Genomic DNA, 16765 nt, shown 5'->3' with positions numbered 1-16765 from the left:
ATTAATATGATAACATAACTTTAACACCACCTAAGTTCATGTCCACGTCTAAACTTTTTCAATTATGTAACTTAATTGTTTCAAGTTTATATAACAATAAACTAAATATAATACTTCTAATTTGATCTATTAGATATATCCTAATGTCGTTAAATATTCAAGAATAAATTTAATTTTCTTATAAAAAAACAAAAATAACAAATCAACACATGTATTAAATCATTCCTTAAAATCCTTCCACTCTGGTAAAAACTTAATAGAAAAATGAAAACAAAAAAATTATATTTCAAATAAATTTATGTGTGATAGTCTTAAAATTTTTTGATACAAAAATAAAAATTATAAATGATAAAAAAATTGTTAATCAAATGATTTACATATATTAAATTTTAAAAAATTAAGAAAACTCATCAAAAAAATTTAAAAACCAAAAGAAAATGAAAATATTCTCATTTTTCAAATATCGTAAACTTTTACAAATATTTTCTTGGCACATTTTAAATATTTTGTGAACTTTTTATAAGCCAAAAAATGTATATTTTGAATTCAATCCTATACAATTCTTTTCCTGGCTTTCATTAAAAAAAATGACCAATGGGACAAGTATAGATCAGTGTACATATTTGGTTAGATTGGAGAAGCATAGAATCTAAGATTGCAAGGCAGCTAACCATTTTAAAACTACACAAACTCGAATCATAATGTATACACATTAAACAACACATTTTCTACACTACCTACCTTTTAAGTTAACCAACAGTAACAGTTCCATGTGAAGGCCAGGGAAAACTGCAGAATCATGAAGTATACAACACAATTCAATAGCAAGTTCCAAGTCAAAGCCAGATTAGCATATCACATGCTAAGATTTCTTCTTGTGGCTTCCATTTTCAACAAAAGATCTTTAATATCCGCTTCCATTCTTGTCTTCATACTGCAGTATTCCCCGTAAACTCTTTCTAGAGATTGGAATTCTTCAAACTTTTGTTTATGCGTTGCTTCAGCCTCCGCCAGCCGTAGTTTCGCGACTCTACTCCTGTACTCTTCTTCAATCTTTTCATCCTTTGCAATTGCAATTCGTTTCAGGCCTTCTGCTTCTCTTCTTGCATCATCGGCACGCGTTTGGTACATTTTGGCTTCCTCCTCTTTGATTCTTACGAAGCTCTCCAGTTCAGGTAAAAATAGTTGCTTTTCAGCACTCCTTTGCAGCTCTGGCTCTAAAGAGCATTTGTCAGGCCGGTCAGCACGGAAACTAGGAAGCCGGCTAGATGAACTTTCCAATTGAGGAGCTTTATCGGAATAAACAGATTTGAGACGTGTAGCATCCTGACTTGGCCCAGCTATCCCATCGGTTCCCTTGCCTTGTTCTTTTCCAGACAAAACAGTTGGATTGCCAGGCTTGAAAGAATGACTATCTGCAACCAGAACAAAAGATACGAGTTTTGGGTTTAATGGCATTGTCTCGTAGTAGTTCAATTCCAATGCAGTAATCAGAACGATAACTAAATAATTTATATCTGGCTTCTAGATGGATGTTGCTATCAAATGCCCTAAGGTGCTAGTTCGTTGAGTAATTTTCTGTTATTGCTATAACAAAAAATTTAATAACAATCATGATCTTAACACATTAAATATACTCTCAATAAAATAAAAATAATGTTATTGAACTAGTTTGGGGGCATCCAAAAAAAGTAAAAAAAACCTCCACATCAAATAAAGAAATCATTTGTTTGCACCAGCATCGGTGCTAGGAACTGCAGAATAGTCATGAAGAAAAGATTGTTCCCAACTGTGCATATCATAGTACACACGCACAGTTAGCAGCAACAAGTTCTCACAAGGATGACAGCTTTCCATCAACATCTTGGGAAGTTCAAATCAATCCATATCATCCATGAAAAGAGCATAAAAATTCTCAAGAGCAAAATTTTATTTACCAGGCATAGGTTATTTAGGGAAAAAGAGTGAACACTCGACTCATTTGAAAATTAATGCATAAACATGTTATAAATACCTCATAAAAGAAGTAAAAACTTACCAGTCAGGAAGCTCATTATTTGACAAAAAAGCTCAGGAAGGTTCAACTTATTTGTCGTCAATCTAACAAACATTTGATCAACGAGATTATGCAGCTGTTTGCCTCTTACATCTTTGCTGCCACAAAATATCCTCTTGACATATTGAAGTTCCTTGGAAAAGGTTTCAAGCGTCCAATCCTTTGCAAAATTCTGAAAAACCTCCTTTACAAAGCCAAACATCTCAGAAGGGTGATCACAGGCAACACAATGAAACTGCATCTCAGCTGCACCATGTCCATTCCTGATATGAGCTTCCCTTAAACCACAATCCGCATGGCACCAATGAAGACACACATCACAACCAACACAAGTATGGATGCCATGTCAAATTTTGAACATACAAGACACATACAAGCACTGCAAAAACCATTCTTCTTCGAGCAAACCTTGCAATCACATTCATCCACAGGCAGAGAACTTCGGCACGTAAGATTACGGCATCTTAAGTTCAGAAAGACCTCAGCCAAATCAGAAGATGAAACATTATTGTCTAATTGAAGATACTCAGGAAGACCAGTTTTCAGGGCAACCAAGATTTCCAATTGAGCCCGATGACATTTTAGCAGCATTTCCAGTGTTAAATCAGATCGACTCTGTAGGGCCTCCTGAAATGCACGTAGGCTCAAAAACCATCCTGCACAATGTAGTCTCAACAAAATCAGCTCCGCCCATCAGAAGTTGTTCTTGCTCTTTTTGGCTACTGCTCCCATATAAGCTACCACCATGCCTCTCTCTTGGGGTTTGCTTCTTGTCATAACCGTGAAATGAACCATTTTGGTGAGACCTAACACTCTGTGAAGTGGACCTGACATCATTCTGTTTATGAAAACTCAATTGCCTCTCAAGCCCATTGGGCGCCTTTGAGCTTCCTTCAAAACTGTGAATATTTTGTGCTTGAATAGCCTGACTGTTTGTAATGCCCTGTAATGCTGAAGATTGACTGAAAGACCCACTACCATCCCTCAAAATCCTCTGAAACATAGGAACGTCTTTCTTCCTGGACTCATTCTGAGACTGCCATGATCCTTGAGAAAGTTGATCAACTCCCTGAACTATGGGACGACTGTGAACAGATTTCTCATTGTTATCCATGGAATTCTGAGTCAAAGAACAACTAGGATTATGGTAAAATGACTGGGAACCTGAAAAGGACATGGATGCAGTAAAATCATCAGAGTTTGTACGAAATGTGTTCGTTAAGGACTGCACACTCCTCCCGTGGCTAGGTGAGCCAGGAACTGCATCTGTATGTTGAGCACCAAAAGGCAACAAAACATTTGGTAAACTAAGAGAAAGATCAAGTGATTCCAACACCAGCTTCTCTTCTTTCTGCTTATCGGCACCTGATTTTTCTTCCTTTTCCACTCTCCTAACAGGAGAGCAAGAGAACAACTCAAAACCCTTCGTACCAGGCCTTTCCATGTCAAGATCTTCATTTTTAGCTTCCCTTTCAGTCCAAACCCCGTTCTCTACAGAACCGGTTACATTAGCCAATTCAACAGCGACCCCTTTACCTTTATCCTTGACGTTCCAACTCAAACCCATCTCTAACTCATCGATATTAATTTTATGTTCACCATTTTCCTCTGCAACTCCCCTAATAAAATTTGCCACCTCACATTCCTCAACTTGGCTCTCAAGATCAACCCCTTTATCCCCCTTACACCTTTCTTCCACAGAGGATGACATCTGTACAACTGCATATTTGCTACTATCTTCCACACATTTAACATCGACCTTCACACCTTCTTCCTGCATTTCAACTTCTTCACCATCCACATCCTCCATCTTATCCCCATTACCACTAGTACCACCATTTAAGCTCTTTCCACAATCTGGCAGCTCATCATCTACTTTCCCCTCGGCTTTTCTTTCATTCCTCATATCCTTATGAACATCCTCCGCAATCTCCACATTTGAATGCACGCCACCTCCATCATTCTCTGTTTCTTTATGAAAACACTCTTTTCCATCACTTCTAACCCCAGATTTAGAAGCCAGTTCACGTTGAGGCTCAGCCTGAGGTTCAGTTGCTAATTCATGTTGAGGCACTGCCTGAGGTTCAGTTGCTAATTCATGTTGAGGCACTACCTGAGGTTCGGTTGCTAATTCATGTTGAGGCACTGCCTGAGGTTCAGTAGCAAATTCATGTCGAAGCTTATCCCGAGGTTCAGTAGCTAATTCATATTGAGGCTCAGCCTGAGGTTCAGTAGCTGATTCATGTTGAGGCTCAGCCTGGGGTTCAGTAGCTGATTCATGATGAGGCTCAGCCTGAGGTTCAGTAGCTGATTCAGGTTGAGGCTCAGACTGAGGTTCAGTAGCTGATTCATGTTGAGGCTCAGCCTGAGGTTCAGTAGCTGATTCATGTTGAGGCTCAGCCTGAGGTTCAGGATCAAACTCACCTTCCTCCATCTCACTACTAGTCTCACTCTCTACCAGTTTTTCCTCACTCTTCTTCACCTCTCCACCACCACCATCATCAACACTCTTAAACTGCTCACTGCCAGAATCCCTCGACTTCGACTTGGAGGTTCTCCTCCTCATTTCATCCCTCTCCCTTGACTCGCCAACCGTTCTCCCTGCTACCAAAGAATCTCTCGACCAACTTGGCGCATTCACATCCCTAAGCTCCCTTAGTTGCACCTTACTAGTACTTCCTCTGTGCTCGTTAGTTCCAAACCTTTGCCATGAGCTCCCACTTTTGCCTCGGGTTCGATCTCTCTCTGATCGGGACCCCTTTGGAAAATCTCTACGAGGCCCACGGAAAAGCTCTGATCTGCGGACGCTACCACGACTACTACCACTTTCTCTGTAACGATTAAACTCTAATTTCCGCCTATCGGAGCTCTCAAAATCATGCTCAGCTCGCTTCCGGACCATTCTCTCCCTGCCGCTATCCTCATCAGCCACGGAGTGTTCTCGATCATGCCGGGAAGAAGAAGAAGAAGAAGAAGATATCAAATTGCTTTTGGTGCGGGCGTTGCTATCGGAGGCTGAAGATGGCTTGTAGTAAAAGCCGCAGCTACTGCTGCTCCGAGATGATCGATTCTGATCCTGACTCCGTTCTTTGCTTGCATTTTTCTCATAGGAATCGAGATCGCTGCTCGATCTCAACCTCTTCATGTTTTCTGTATATAAAAAGAAAAACACCATTCCCCCAAATCAAAGGAAAAAACATGTTGTTAGCAACGACAAGATATATGATAGAAAGATAGAAGCCCTAGTTTAGACTGTGAAAGGAAAATACCGAAGCTTTGCAAGCAAATACCTGGAGGATTGCTGAAATTGACGCCGAATTCACCGAATCTCACAATGTTCGCAGGGGGGGAAGCCGTTGTTTCATTTTCGAGAAGAAAGTTTTATACAAGAAGAAATAAATAAATATGGAAAGGAAACCACCAAAACCAAATACCTCAAAATCTGGGTGTAGTTAAATTAAAATTGAAGGGAGAATTGCAAGTATTCTGACTAAAAACCCTAATATTTTAGATGGCGGAACTGGAAAGGGAGGGGAGAGGAGGGGAAATTCAAGAAGGATGTAGACATGTTGTATTTTGATTTTGGTGGGGTAGAATGGAAACTATTTGGATTTAGAGGGGTACAACTGGAAAGAAAATTTGGATGACAGAGAAAAAAGAATTTTTCTCAGCCAAGTCAACTGCAAGAGACGGTTTGTTTTGGAATTCGCCAATTGCAAGCACAGTCAGACCTGGAATTCACAATTCTACTTTTACTAGGGTCTAATTATGCTCTCAGTAACTATGCTCTTCACTTATTTGAAATCTAGTTCTTTAACTTTTAATTCCATTATTTTAATACTTTAATTCTTTTGATTAAAAATTGAATTGACCGATGACTCATGTTGCCCCTTTTACTAGTAAAATTTTCTAGTTTTTGTCTCGGTCCTGAGTTTTATGTTATGAAACTGGATTTTCAAGTTCTTCGGATTCATGACAAAGAGAACGTGGAGCTTCTTAGATGTATCATTAATAATATACACATATCTTATAAAAATAGTTATTTAAATTCAAAACTTTTAAAGAAAATAATATTTTTTGACCGTTAAAATTATTTAATAAATTCAATATGTAAATAATAACAGAGTGTATTATTATCAAATAAACTTTAAAATTGCCACACATCTAAAATCATGAGTGACTACTAATGGAAACTTAAGAATTAGAGACTAAATAGGTAATTTACCCGGCCTAAGAACAAACATTGAGTCACTATTATTTCTGGTATGACGATATCATTCATGATTTTTTCTATTTATTTAGTAATCAAAGTATCATCTTACCAAGTCCAACAATTCATTTTGCAAATCGAAAGATAGGCATGAAATGAAATTTTAATAAAGCATCTACAGTACCAGTACCAGTACCAGTACCAGTACCAATCGACTGGATCATCTCCCTCGCTTGTTTACTTCTCCATCCTTGGAATATATTGTTAAACATCTTTGAGAAAAGTGGAGAGAAATCGCTCCATTTCATGCTTCTTCAAGGCCAAGCCAACCTCAATTCCCTTATTCAGTTCTCTACTTTCAACCATGGAAATAGCTTCATTCTTATCTATGGAAACAACCACCACTTTCCACGGCGTTCCCCACCCGAAATCGGTTCCGTAAAGATCGAACCGAGGTGACCCCGAAACCGTAACCGTTTGAACAGATCCTGCTGGCTCTTTAGTTAGTTCCAATAAGAGTGTCAGCCTATTTTCTGCTCCTTCGAGTACCCCTTTCTCTGTTAATCCCTTCACCATATTGCTTATTTTTTCTGCAGCAAATGCAAACCCGTTTTCTAAGTCCATGAAACTTCCTGCCTTGGAATAATCCACTAGAACAGCATTACAGTTTCCGAAATTGTTTTCTGGAACAGGTGGGTTACATCGAGGCCTGCAATCAGATGTGAATCCAAGGAAAACAATTCTATCACCTGCTCCACCTCTTGCTTTAACTATGCAGCTAGTTACATAACCAAGCGTAAGCACAAAAGGTGATAAATGAAGTTGTTTCGAGCTACCAGATGATTTAGACAATACCCTTTCCCTCATCTTCTTGAAATCTTCGGGAGAAATGGTAACTGTGGGTCGAACTAGATCAGGGGCTGCTCCTTTGTTTGTTGAGATCTTCAAGCTTTTATTACCATTAGTTCTCGTTAGCCACTGGTTCAAATACAGCATATCAAGGTCAAAGCCTGTAGGATCCTTGATGACGTTCCTATCAAAAGATGGGGTTAGTTCAGGTGGCAACGGAGAGTTGTCTGTATTCCCTTGTTTGCACAGGTAAGCCCACGATTTCATAAACATGGTTGTGGTTTTACCATCGAGAACCATACGGTGAGCTGTGATTCCGATGGAAAAAACTTTATCGGGAAAAAGGGTTATTTGAAGAGCTAAAGCTGATGCCGAATCATCCGATGATATCAGCTGGGGTCTCAAAGGATGCAACTCGAGAGCTTCGTAAACTCCGTTGCTGGTGAGACGGTGGAAGTCGGCATCAGACTCGGAAACTGTGAGTGAAACTCCGTCGTCGGGGTGTAGGCAATGAAGGGTATGGGGGCATTTGATGGAAACCTGAGGCTGCCGGTGAGGGGGAGGAAATGGTGGAGCGTCAGAGAGAGTGATTGCTTGCGTTTGGGGAGGATATATATGGGAGCCGAAATAAGCAGGGGTTAAATCTTGAAGGTTGTAAAAGAAGAGACGCTCAACAGATGGGAGTGTGAACCAGAAAGTGTCGAAGAAAGTGAAGGGAAGGGAGGATTCATGGGCAGAGATTGGTTTGATTTGGGCAGTGTCGAGGATTTTCGCAACAGAGGAAGATGCCATGGCACAAATTTTCTGTTTCGTTGAATTAGACATGGTAAAAAGTTACTCGTCTTTAATTCCAAATTGCCGGCTCGCAGTCACCTGGGAATCCGAGTAAATCATTTTTCAGTCGCCTAATTATTTAATCCAACTATTTAACAATAAAAATATTAATCTAATCATTAAATTTTTTAAAATTATTTTTAACCGTTAATTATTTAATATCAGTGATTGATAAATTTATAAATGTACCGTCAAAATTATCTTATTATTTTGTTTAATAATGATAACTAAATTTCATTAATAAAAATAAAAAAAATTGAAATTACAATGCACTCAAGTATATAGAGAAAAATGAGGATAATAATTACACAAAAAAACTCATGATAACAAAAATATTTAACTTGAAGACACTAATAAAAATATATTCATTTGAGAATGACGACTAATATCAAAAGAACTCAATTATCTTTGTAAAAAAAATTTGTCTCTGTTGAACGAGACACTTTATGAAGTGATTAAAGAGTGGTGAGCGAACCAAATTATCTAGTAGGTTGTTTCGTTACGCAATTCTAATTATATCGACAACAATATTTTTACCAAATAGGAGATTTGACTATATTTAACTATCGACAAACAAATCAGAAAATAAATATCGCTTGTGCGAACATCAAAATGACTGCAAAAATATGTGGAAATCGTACTAAAAATCATAAGAACCTTTGAAAAAATAAAGAAAACACATAGTACAAAAACAAAAACAAAAACGTGTTATAAAAAAAATTATTATTTAAAATTAAAAAAAGAACTCAATAATAATAAAAAATCACATCTTATTATTTTGTTAGAACCCCCTAAAATTTACACAACAAAATGAGGTTGAAACAAATTTTAAAACCAAATAGAAAGATAGATATGTGAATGATAGCATGCATTAAATACTTTTTTGTCATGTGATGTATGTTAATTGATTTAATAGTAATAAAGTGCCAATAACTACAGCTTATAACTCTATCTAACGGAGGCCGGATACGATAACCGAGAGCTTCACCCTCCTCAAAACACTATGTTAATTGACGGAAGCTTTATCATGTAACTAACATGATGGTGGTTGATGTTGCTTCAGCCATCGGACAACTTGTTTCATTGTAGGTCTAGTAGAGAGCGTATCGACGGTACAAACAATGGCCAAGTGTGGAATTTCGCCCAAGTCATTCTGAGGGCCTGCATCCCATAAACCTGCAGTGAAGAACTCCTTGGCCTGGCCTTGTCGCAAGAGCATGCACGACCATTGAACGATGTTGAAGCCGTTTCCGTAAGGAGAAAACGAGGGATCTAATGCTTTCTTATCTGGGAGCAACTCAAGGAGAACCACCCCATAGCTGTAAACATCGGCTTTATCAGAAACACGACAAGTCATGGCATACTCCGGTGCAACATATCCGAAAGTTCCAGCAACACCAGTTGTAGCATGTGTTTCAGACGTGCCCAAAAGTCTGGCCAAACCAAAGTCTGATAAATATGCATTGTAATCATCATCCAGGAGGATATTGCTGGGCTTGACATCACGATGGAGAATCCGTGAGACGCATTGATCATGTAGGTAGGCAAGAGCACGGGCTATGTCGAAGGCGATCTTGTGAGGTATCCTCCAATCCATTGCTCTGGTGGACCTTTCCTGAATAAACTTCTCCAGGTTACCTCCTGGAAAATAATTATATACAAGGAATGTTTCCATTTCACTGGCATGATAACCGATAAGATTAACAAGATTTGGGTGGCGCAACCTCCCAAGGATTTTAATTTCTGCATCAAACTGTTGAAATCCATGCAACCGTCCAATTGCAAGCCGTTTTATAGCCACCAAGACTCCAGGAGAGATCTCTGCTTTATAAGTCGACCCAAAACCTCCATTCCCAATACAGTTGCTAGCATTGAAATTCCCAGTGGCCTGCACAACAATGTCAAACGTCAAAGGGACCCCAATGTCTGTGAAAATTGTCCCTTCTTTTTTTGTGGTGCTGATAATTTTGGATCTTGAATTCCACTTCCTGGTATATATGAATAAAACAATGAGAGCCAGAAGAACTGAAACAATGGCTGAAGCAGATGTTACTGAAGCTATCTCAATTGAATTGAAACCATTGTTTCCATTTCTTCTGGTTGCAGATCCTGTTGGTGATGCAGCATAATTTTGTGAATTGCCTGCTCTTTCTTGACCTGAAGATGGCATTAAGGAGTACGCACGGCAAAGCTGTAGAAGCGGGTTCCCAAGAAGACTGCTGCATTTCATCAAATTATTACTTGATGGCAGTGATCCAGACAAGTTATTAAAGGACACATTGAATGCAGAGAGGTTGGTCACATTTGCCAAACCAGAGGGAATTTTCCCAAAGAGTTTGTTGTTATTGAGAAGAACAGTCAGGTTTCTCAAGTTAACCAGACCTTCAGGAATTTCACCAGAAAGAGAATTTGAAGACAACTCCAGAATTTCTAAAGATTGCAGTTGCCCAAAGGTGGAAGGAATAGATCCATTAAGATTGTTACCAACCAAAGAAAGATACCGGAGATCCTCCATCTGTCCAAAACTGTTCGGAATCTGGCCTTGTAACAGGTTCCAGCTCAAATTAAGAGAAACAAGCGAAACCAAGTCTCCGATGCTAGGGGGAATGATTCCAGTTATTTTATTCCCATACACATCAAAAAATTTGAGAGATTTGCAAATTTTACTCATTTCAGCTGGAATCTGACCAGACATGTTATTGTAGCTAACATTAAGAAAAAGTGCACCCAAAGCATTGCAGTTCTCGAAAAAATTCTGATGAAACGGTCCACTGAGGAAGTTTTCTCCTGCATAAAATGCCTAAGAAATCTGTTTCCTGGATCTTTGTGGTGCGATAGGCATCGACAAGACACTGCCAGTAAAATTGTTATCTCCAAAGTTGTGAAACAGAATAGGTCCATCTCCTCCAAAGAACTCAAAATATGTTCCAACAATAACTTTTCTTGCCAAAAATGATAAATAAGCAGAAGTTGGGTTGAAGGGTTCAACAGAATATGAATCTGAGGTGAGAACATTAGGGCATCCGCGGTTGTAGAATCTCGGAATGGAACCTGACAATGAATTTTCACTGACATCAAACACACTCATACAAGGCACTGCAAGTTCCTCAATAAGCTCTCCAGCAAGGCGCTTATTTGAGCTTAAGTCAAGGTAGCGCAGCTTCTTGCAGCGACTAATACTGATGGAAATTTCCCCAGCAAAAAATTTCTGAGCCAAATTTACCATCTCCAAGTTATCACAAGCACCCCAATCACTTGGCAGGTTTCCCTCAAGTGTTGCCCTTGGTGCCCATAATACCCTCAGCTTTGGAAGCTTTGTGATTTCATAAGGAATCCCACCTTGATAAAAGTTAAAATCATCCTTCACAATGCTTTGATCTCCTTTAGCCATAGCAAGGTCATCGTATGGATTAAACATATTTGAGAGCACAAGCACAGTCAATTCAGAACAATTTCCAAGTTCAACAGGTATCGGGCCGCTCAAACTGTTCCCTGAAACATCCAACACTTCAAGATTCTGAAGCAGACCAATTTCACGTGGAATCCGTTCCTCCAGCAAATTCGTATACAACAACAGCGACCTCAACTGACAACAGTTCCCCAAGCTAGCAGGAATCTGCCCAACAAAGTTATTCCCAGACAAATCCAAATGCTCAAGATTACAACCTTCACCAATATCAGGGGGCAACAAGCCACTGAGAGACGTAAATGACAAGTAAACACCTCGAAACCTTCCAAAATATCCGGGAATGGTTCCACTCACAAGATTACCAGCCAAATTCAATATCTCCACTTGTTTCAAACTTGAAAGCCAATTCGGTATCTCTCCAGTGATGTTATTAAACCCCAAATTAAGAACTCTCAAGTTCTTTAACCCAGAAACACTAACAGGCAATGACCCGGATAACAAACTGTTCTCTAAATCAAGTACTTCCAAATTCTCAATCTCCCATATTTCAGCAGGAACTACTAAATCTATGAAAAGGAAGTGATAAAACTCTAAGTTCACTCAATTTCCCAATAGAATGCAGCAACTTGCCATACAAACTCCCATTACTTTCCCCACAATCCCTTCTAATACCAAATCCATAAAATGGAAATACACTATAATCAGAACAAGAAAACGAGAAAAGCATCTGTACTGTTGAAATTACCTTTTTTTCCCTCTTCCAAAACCAGTTATGTTAAGAGACAAAACCTTGGAGTTTTTGTCACATGTAACACCAAATCATGATCAGTGATTGGAAGTTTCGGTCCAAGCGGACAAAAGCCCTTAAGGATCCGAGACAGACTTCTTAAACTCAAGAAGAACAGCTTTGTCTGAAGAATTATCACCCAAAATGAAACTGTTTAATATGCAGAAGATGAGTAAGAAAAATGGCTACCACTTGATCACTGAAGCTGAAAACAAACCCATTTTCTAGATACTCTAAAACACAAAAAATAAAGCTTTTTAACGCTTATCCTACAAGAATTCGTTCATAAATATCTGGGTTTCGCTTCTGGTCTAACCCTAATCTTTCAGGTTGTTTGGGGAGGGATAAAATTGGAAGGAGAAATGAAGAGGAAGAGAAGTTTCAACAATGAGAAAGTATGTATTATTTATGGAAATATCCGAAATATTTTTTAACATTTTAATTAAGTCCTAAATCCTGACTGATTGGATTCTATGCATGTTTTCAAATATAGTGGACATATTCTGTGGCTGATTTAACTGGTTTTATTTTTCATTTTAATTTCATTGGCATTTTGAAAATATAATTTTGTTATTTTTTGAATGGAAGTAAAGTAGTAAACAATTTGTTAGCTTTAAACTTTTTAAGGTATTAGATTTATGATATAAATGTTGTTTGGTATGCTACACAATATTAAAATTTAGTAGATATTTTATTAACTTTTTTACAAAACGATTATGTGATTTTGTATTTACTTTATTTAAATAAAAATTATGTGTCTAACTATATATGCAATATATACCTTAGATTTAAATTTTGGAAAAAACATTATTAGTAGAAATAAATATGAATGTAAATATAAATTATAAAAAATAGACAGAAAAATATAGAATATTCAATACTAATTTCCATTTTCAATATAAAGAAATAAAATATAAATTAACTATAGTTGAGAAAGTTGTCCAAAACCATGAGGGATGTTTTTGGAAATTGAACAAAAACTCCGGGATTCTATTACGAATATTTCCAACCTCTTTATGTTGTTACATATTTTCCACTTTATTTTCTTTCAGCTTTTGTGTTGGTTTTCCCTTTTTAAATAGTTTAAGGCATTAGGATTTGTGGTTTTTAAACGCATAAGGGAAAAATCCAACGAGATGGTGATTGGGTCCCACAGACCGGTAAATAAATGCATCACCACCGTCAATTTATGGCCTTAGTACGCTCCTCGGGAATTTTACTTCCAATCATTTCATGATTGGTTTTTATTCAAGGGTTTTCTTTTAATTTTTGAATTCATATTCAAATAAAGAATTTAATTTTTAATCATGTCATTATTAAAAAAATAAGACACAATAATATAATTATTCTTGATATTTGTATAAATGATTACGGCATAATGACAAAATTATTCTCTAACGTCTGATAAAATACTCATTTTGATTCTTTTTTTTTAAACATTTTGATTCAAACGTTTTATTTTAAAATAAAATATTTACGGTCAGATGAAAAAAGTCAACATTACTTGTTAACTATAATACTGAGATGACATGTCTAGTATGATGTTACGACAGTAAAAATATTTTTAAAAATAACTATAAATAATTATTTTTTATTAAACTAGTAATAACCAACCAAATGTTATGATATTAAATATGACACCAACTTATCCCAGTAATTAAATGTATCTTTGTTATTCCTAGTGGTGATGGGTTTAAACACTCGTGACTGCAAATATGATCAAGCTTTCATTATTAAATGATTGAGAATACACACAACTTTATAATAACCTTTAGTTTCATAAAAAAATATGACACCATTTGATTGAATTAAAAGGAAGGATTGCGATACTCCAAATAATATAATTGCCATGGAATTTAAACCTAGGCCTAATGGATGAATTCTTTCACATATAACCATCAAGCCAACTAGTTAGCTTGGTAAGTAATTTATAAACAACATATTTAGAACAAGATGTAATTATAATTAATTATATAAAAGTAATTCAATCTTCATGTTATAAATTTAAATACAAATTAAATTAAACTACATAATTAATATATTTTCATAAATATATATAATTAATTATGATTATATTTTATTCTAAATATGTTGAAATATCAAGAATGTAGCAAGTTAACTAGTTAGCCTGGTGGTTAGTTGTGAAGCTTTTCATTCCTTAGATCTTAGTTCTAATCCCATATTAGTTGGTGTAGTGTGAACCTTTTCTTTTAATCCAATTAGTGGTGCCACATGGCAACATATAATTAATTACTTTAATTTAATAAAAAATAACTATTTATAATTAAGTAATATAATAGAAATATTTTTATTGACGTGACATCATATAAGGAATACCACGTCAATATTTCAATCCACATAAAATTTATACAGTTAGTAAGAAGCATTGAATGCTACTCAACTAACGATTTTCATCTAACCAAATGTAGCTTGCCTCAAAATAAAACATTAGGGATCAAAGTGTTTCAAAAGAAAAAATAGGGGTCAAAATGAATACTTTATAAATCGTTAGGGAGTGATTTTGTCATTATACCATGATTATTTTATCTAATATTTTTTTAATATTATATCTTAACATTTTTTTATCAAAATATTTCATGTTGGATGAAAATCGTTAATTGACTAATACTTAACACATTATTGACATGATATTTTTATATGTGTTCGATTATTGAAGTAACATATATCATTTCATCATTTTAAATGATATATTTATATATTATATCATCATTTTGAATGATGTATTCATATTACGTCATCACTTCAGATGGTGTGACATATATCATGTTATTATTTTATGTTATGTGAGATATATTATATTATTATTTTGAGTGATGTGACATATATTACATTAATATTTTGTGTGTTGTGTTATATGTTACACGACATATATAATGTCAGTAATTAATTACATATAAAACATTATATTAATAGTATATGTTAACCGTTAATCAGCAAATAATTTTCATATATCACGTAAATTATTTTAATAAAAATTTAAACATTAGAGAGTAAAATAATAGAAAATAGAATAAAGCCTAAAATGATCAATTATATAAATTTAAGGAGTAATTGTGTTATTATGCCATAGAAGATTATGTGCTAGGTTGGAGTATATGTTTCTCAAACGAGTGCTATGACTTATCGGAAGTCTCACATGCAGCAATTTAATATACGGTTAAGTAAAGGCATTACCGGAAATGTTATTATTTTTTTAATATTTTGGTAAAAAATTACCTAAAACATTATTATTTTGACCAGAAATGTTATTATTAGGCGTTTTACCGGGTTTGTTAACATATCTGATAAAACACTATCTAAAATATTATTTTTTTTCTATCGAAAATATTAATATTACACACTTTCCAGGAAATGTTAAAAATATTAATGTTTTAAGTAAAAGAAATAATTTTTTAGATAATTTTTTTACAGAAAATATTAAAAAATAATAATATTTTCAGTAACATATATTTTTAACCGTATATTAAAATTATCGTACGACAAAACTTCTCCGTTAGATAAATCAAAAGAGAAAATAAAGAGAAAAATCAAAGGCAATCCCTCAAGTGACGATTTGTTTTACTTTAATAGTATAATAAATACTTTAAGCTTTATTTAGATATCTCACGTGGCATGATAAAGCATTCGACGTGGGCCCGTCACATTTCCCTCTTTATTATACGTTTTTATAGGATAAACTAAATATTTAATACTTAATTTATGAATTTTATTTTGTTTTAGTATTTACGTTTTTATTTATTTCAAATACATACTTAATATTTACTTTGTATTTCATTTTAGTACCCACCGTTAAAAAATTAATAAAACTGTCACACGTGATACTTTTTAAGGGTATATTACATAATTGTTTCACTTAACTATTTTCTCACTTCTATTTTGGTCACTAAAGGTTAAAAATTTTCAATTTAACTACTCAACTTTCAAATTATTCATATTTTAACCACTCTAATTTATATTATTAATAACTTTTATGACATGAAGTTTATTATTATTATTTCATTAATATATAATTAAAACAAACATATTAAGTTTGAAAGTTAAGTATTTAAATTAAAAAAAATTAAGCTTCAGTGACCAAAATAAGAGTGAGAAGATAGTTGAGTGATGAATGATGTAATTTACTCATAAAAATGCATGTAACATTTCCACTAAATTTTTTATGACGAAGTACCAAAATAAAACAAAAAGTAAATGTTAGATATGATTTTGAAACAAATGAAAGTTTAGGTACTAAAACAAAATAAAATTGATAGTTTAGGTACTAAACTATAGTTTTCCCTTTTATTGCCTTTATTTTTAAGGGTAAACTACACGTTTAATATCCTAACTATCACTTTTGTTCATTTTGGTCATCCAACTATTTTTTTTCAAAAACATGCCTAATGTTTAGTTTTGGTTTCGTTTTGGTCACTTACCGATAAAAAATTAACGACGCTATTGACATGTCATCATAAAATAATACCACATCATCATTGAATAAAATAATAAAAATATCATATCAATAATTATGTTAATTTTTAAACGGTAGATGACAAATGAAACTAAAACATAACATTAAGTATAATTTAAAAAAATAGTTTAATGATTAAAACGAAACAA

At 35.0% G+C, this 16765-nt stretch overlaps 3 pseudogenes; all 3 read right to left on the bottom strand.

Annotated features, from left to right (window-relative positions):
• Positions 1-597: 597 nt before the first annotated feature.
• Positions 598-5457, bottom strand: LOC120140795 (annotated as a pseudogene).
• A 1069-nt stretch (positions 5458-6526) lies between these two features.
• On the bottom strand, positions 6527-7919 carry LOC120140706 (annotated as a pseudogene).
• Positions 7920-8825: 906 nt separating this feature from the next.
• Positions 8826-12507, bottom strand: LOC120140633 (annotated as a pseudogene).
• Positions 12508-16765: the final 4258 nt, after the last annotated feature.

This window comes from Hibiscus syriacus, unplaced genomic scaffold (genome assembly GCF_006381635.1).
Source record: "Hibiscus syriacus cultivar Baekdansim isolate YM2019G1 unplaced genomic scaffold, ASM638163v2 tig00110788_pilon, whole genome shotgun sequence".
In the NCBI taxonomy this organism is placed as follows: domain Eukaryota; kingdom Viridiplantae; phylum Streptophyta; class Magnoliopsida; order Malvales; family Malvaceae; genus Hibiscus; species Hibiscus syriacus.
This window is presented reverse-complemented; position numbering and strand designations above follow the sequence as displayed.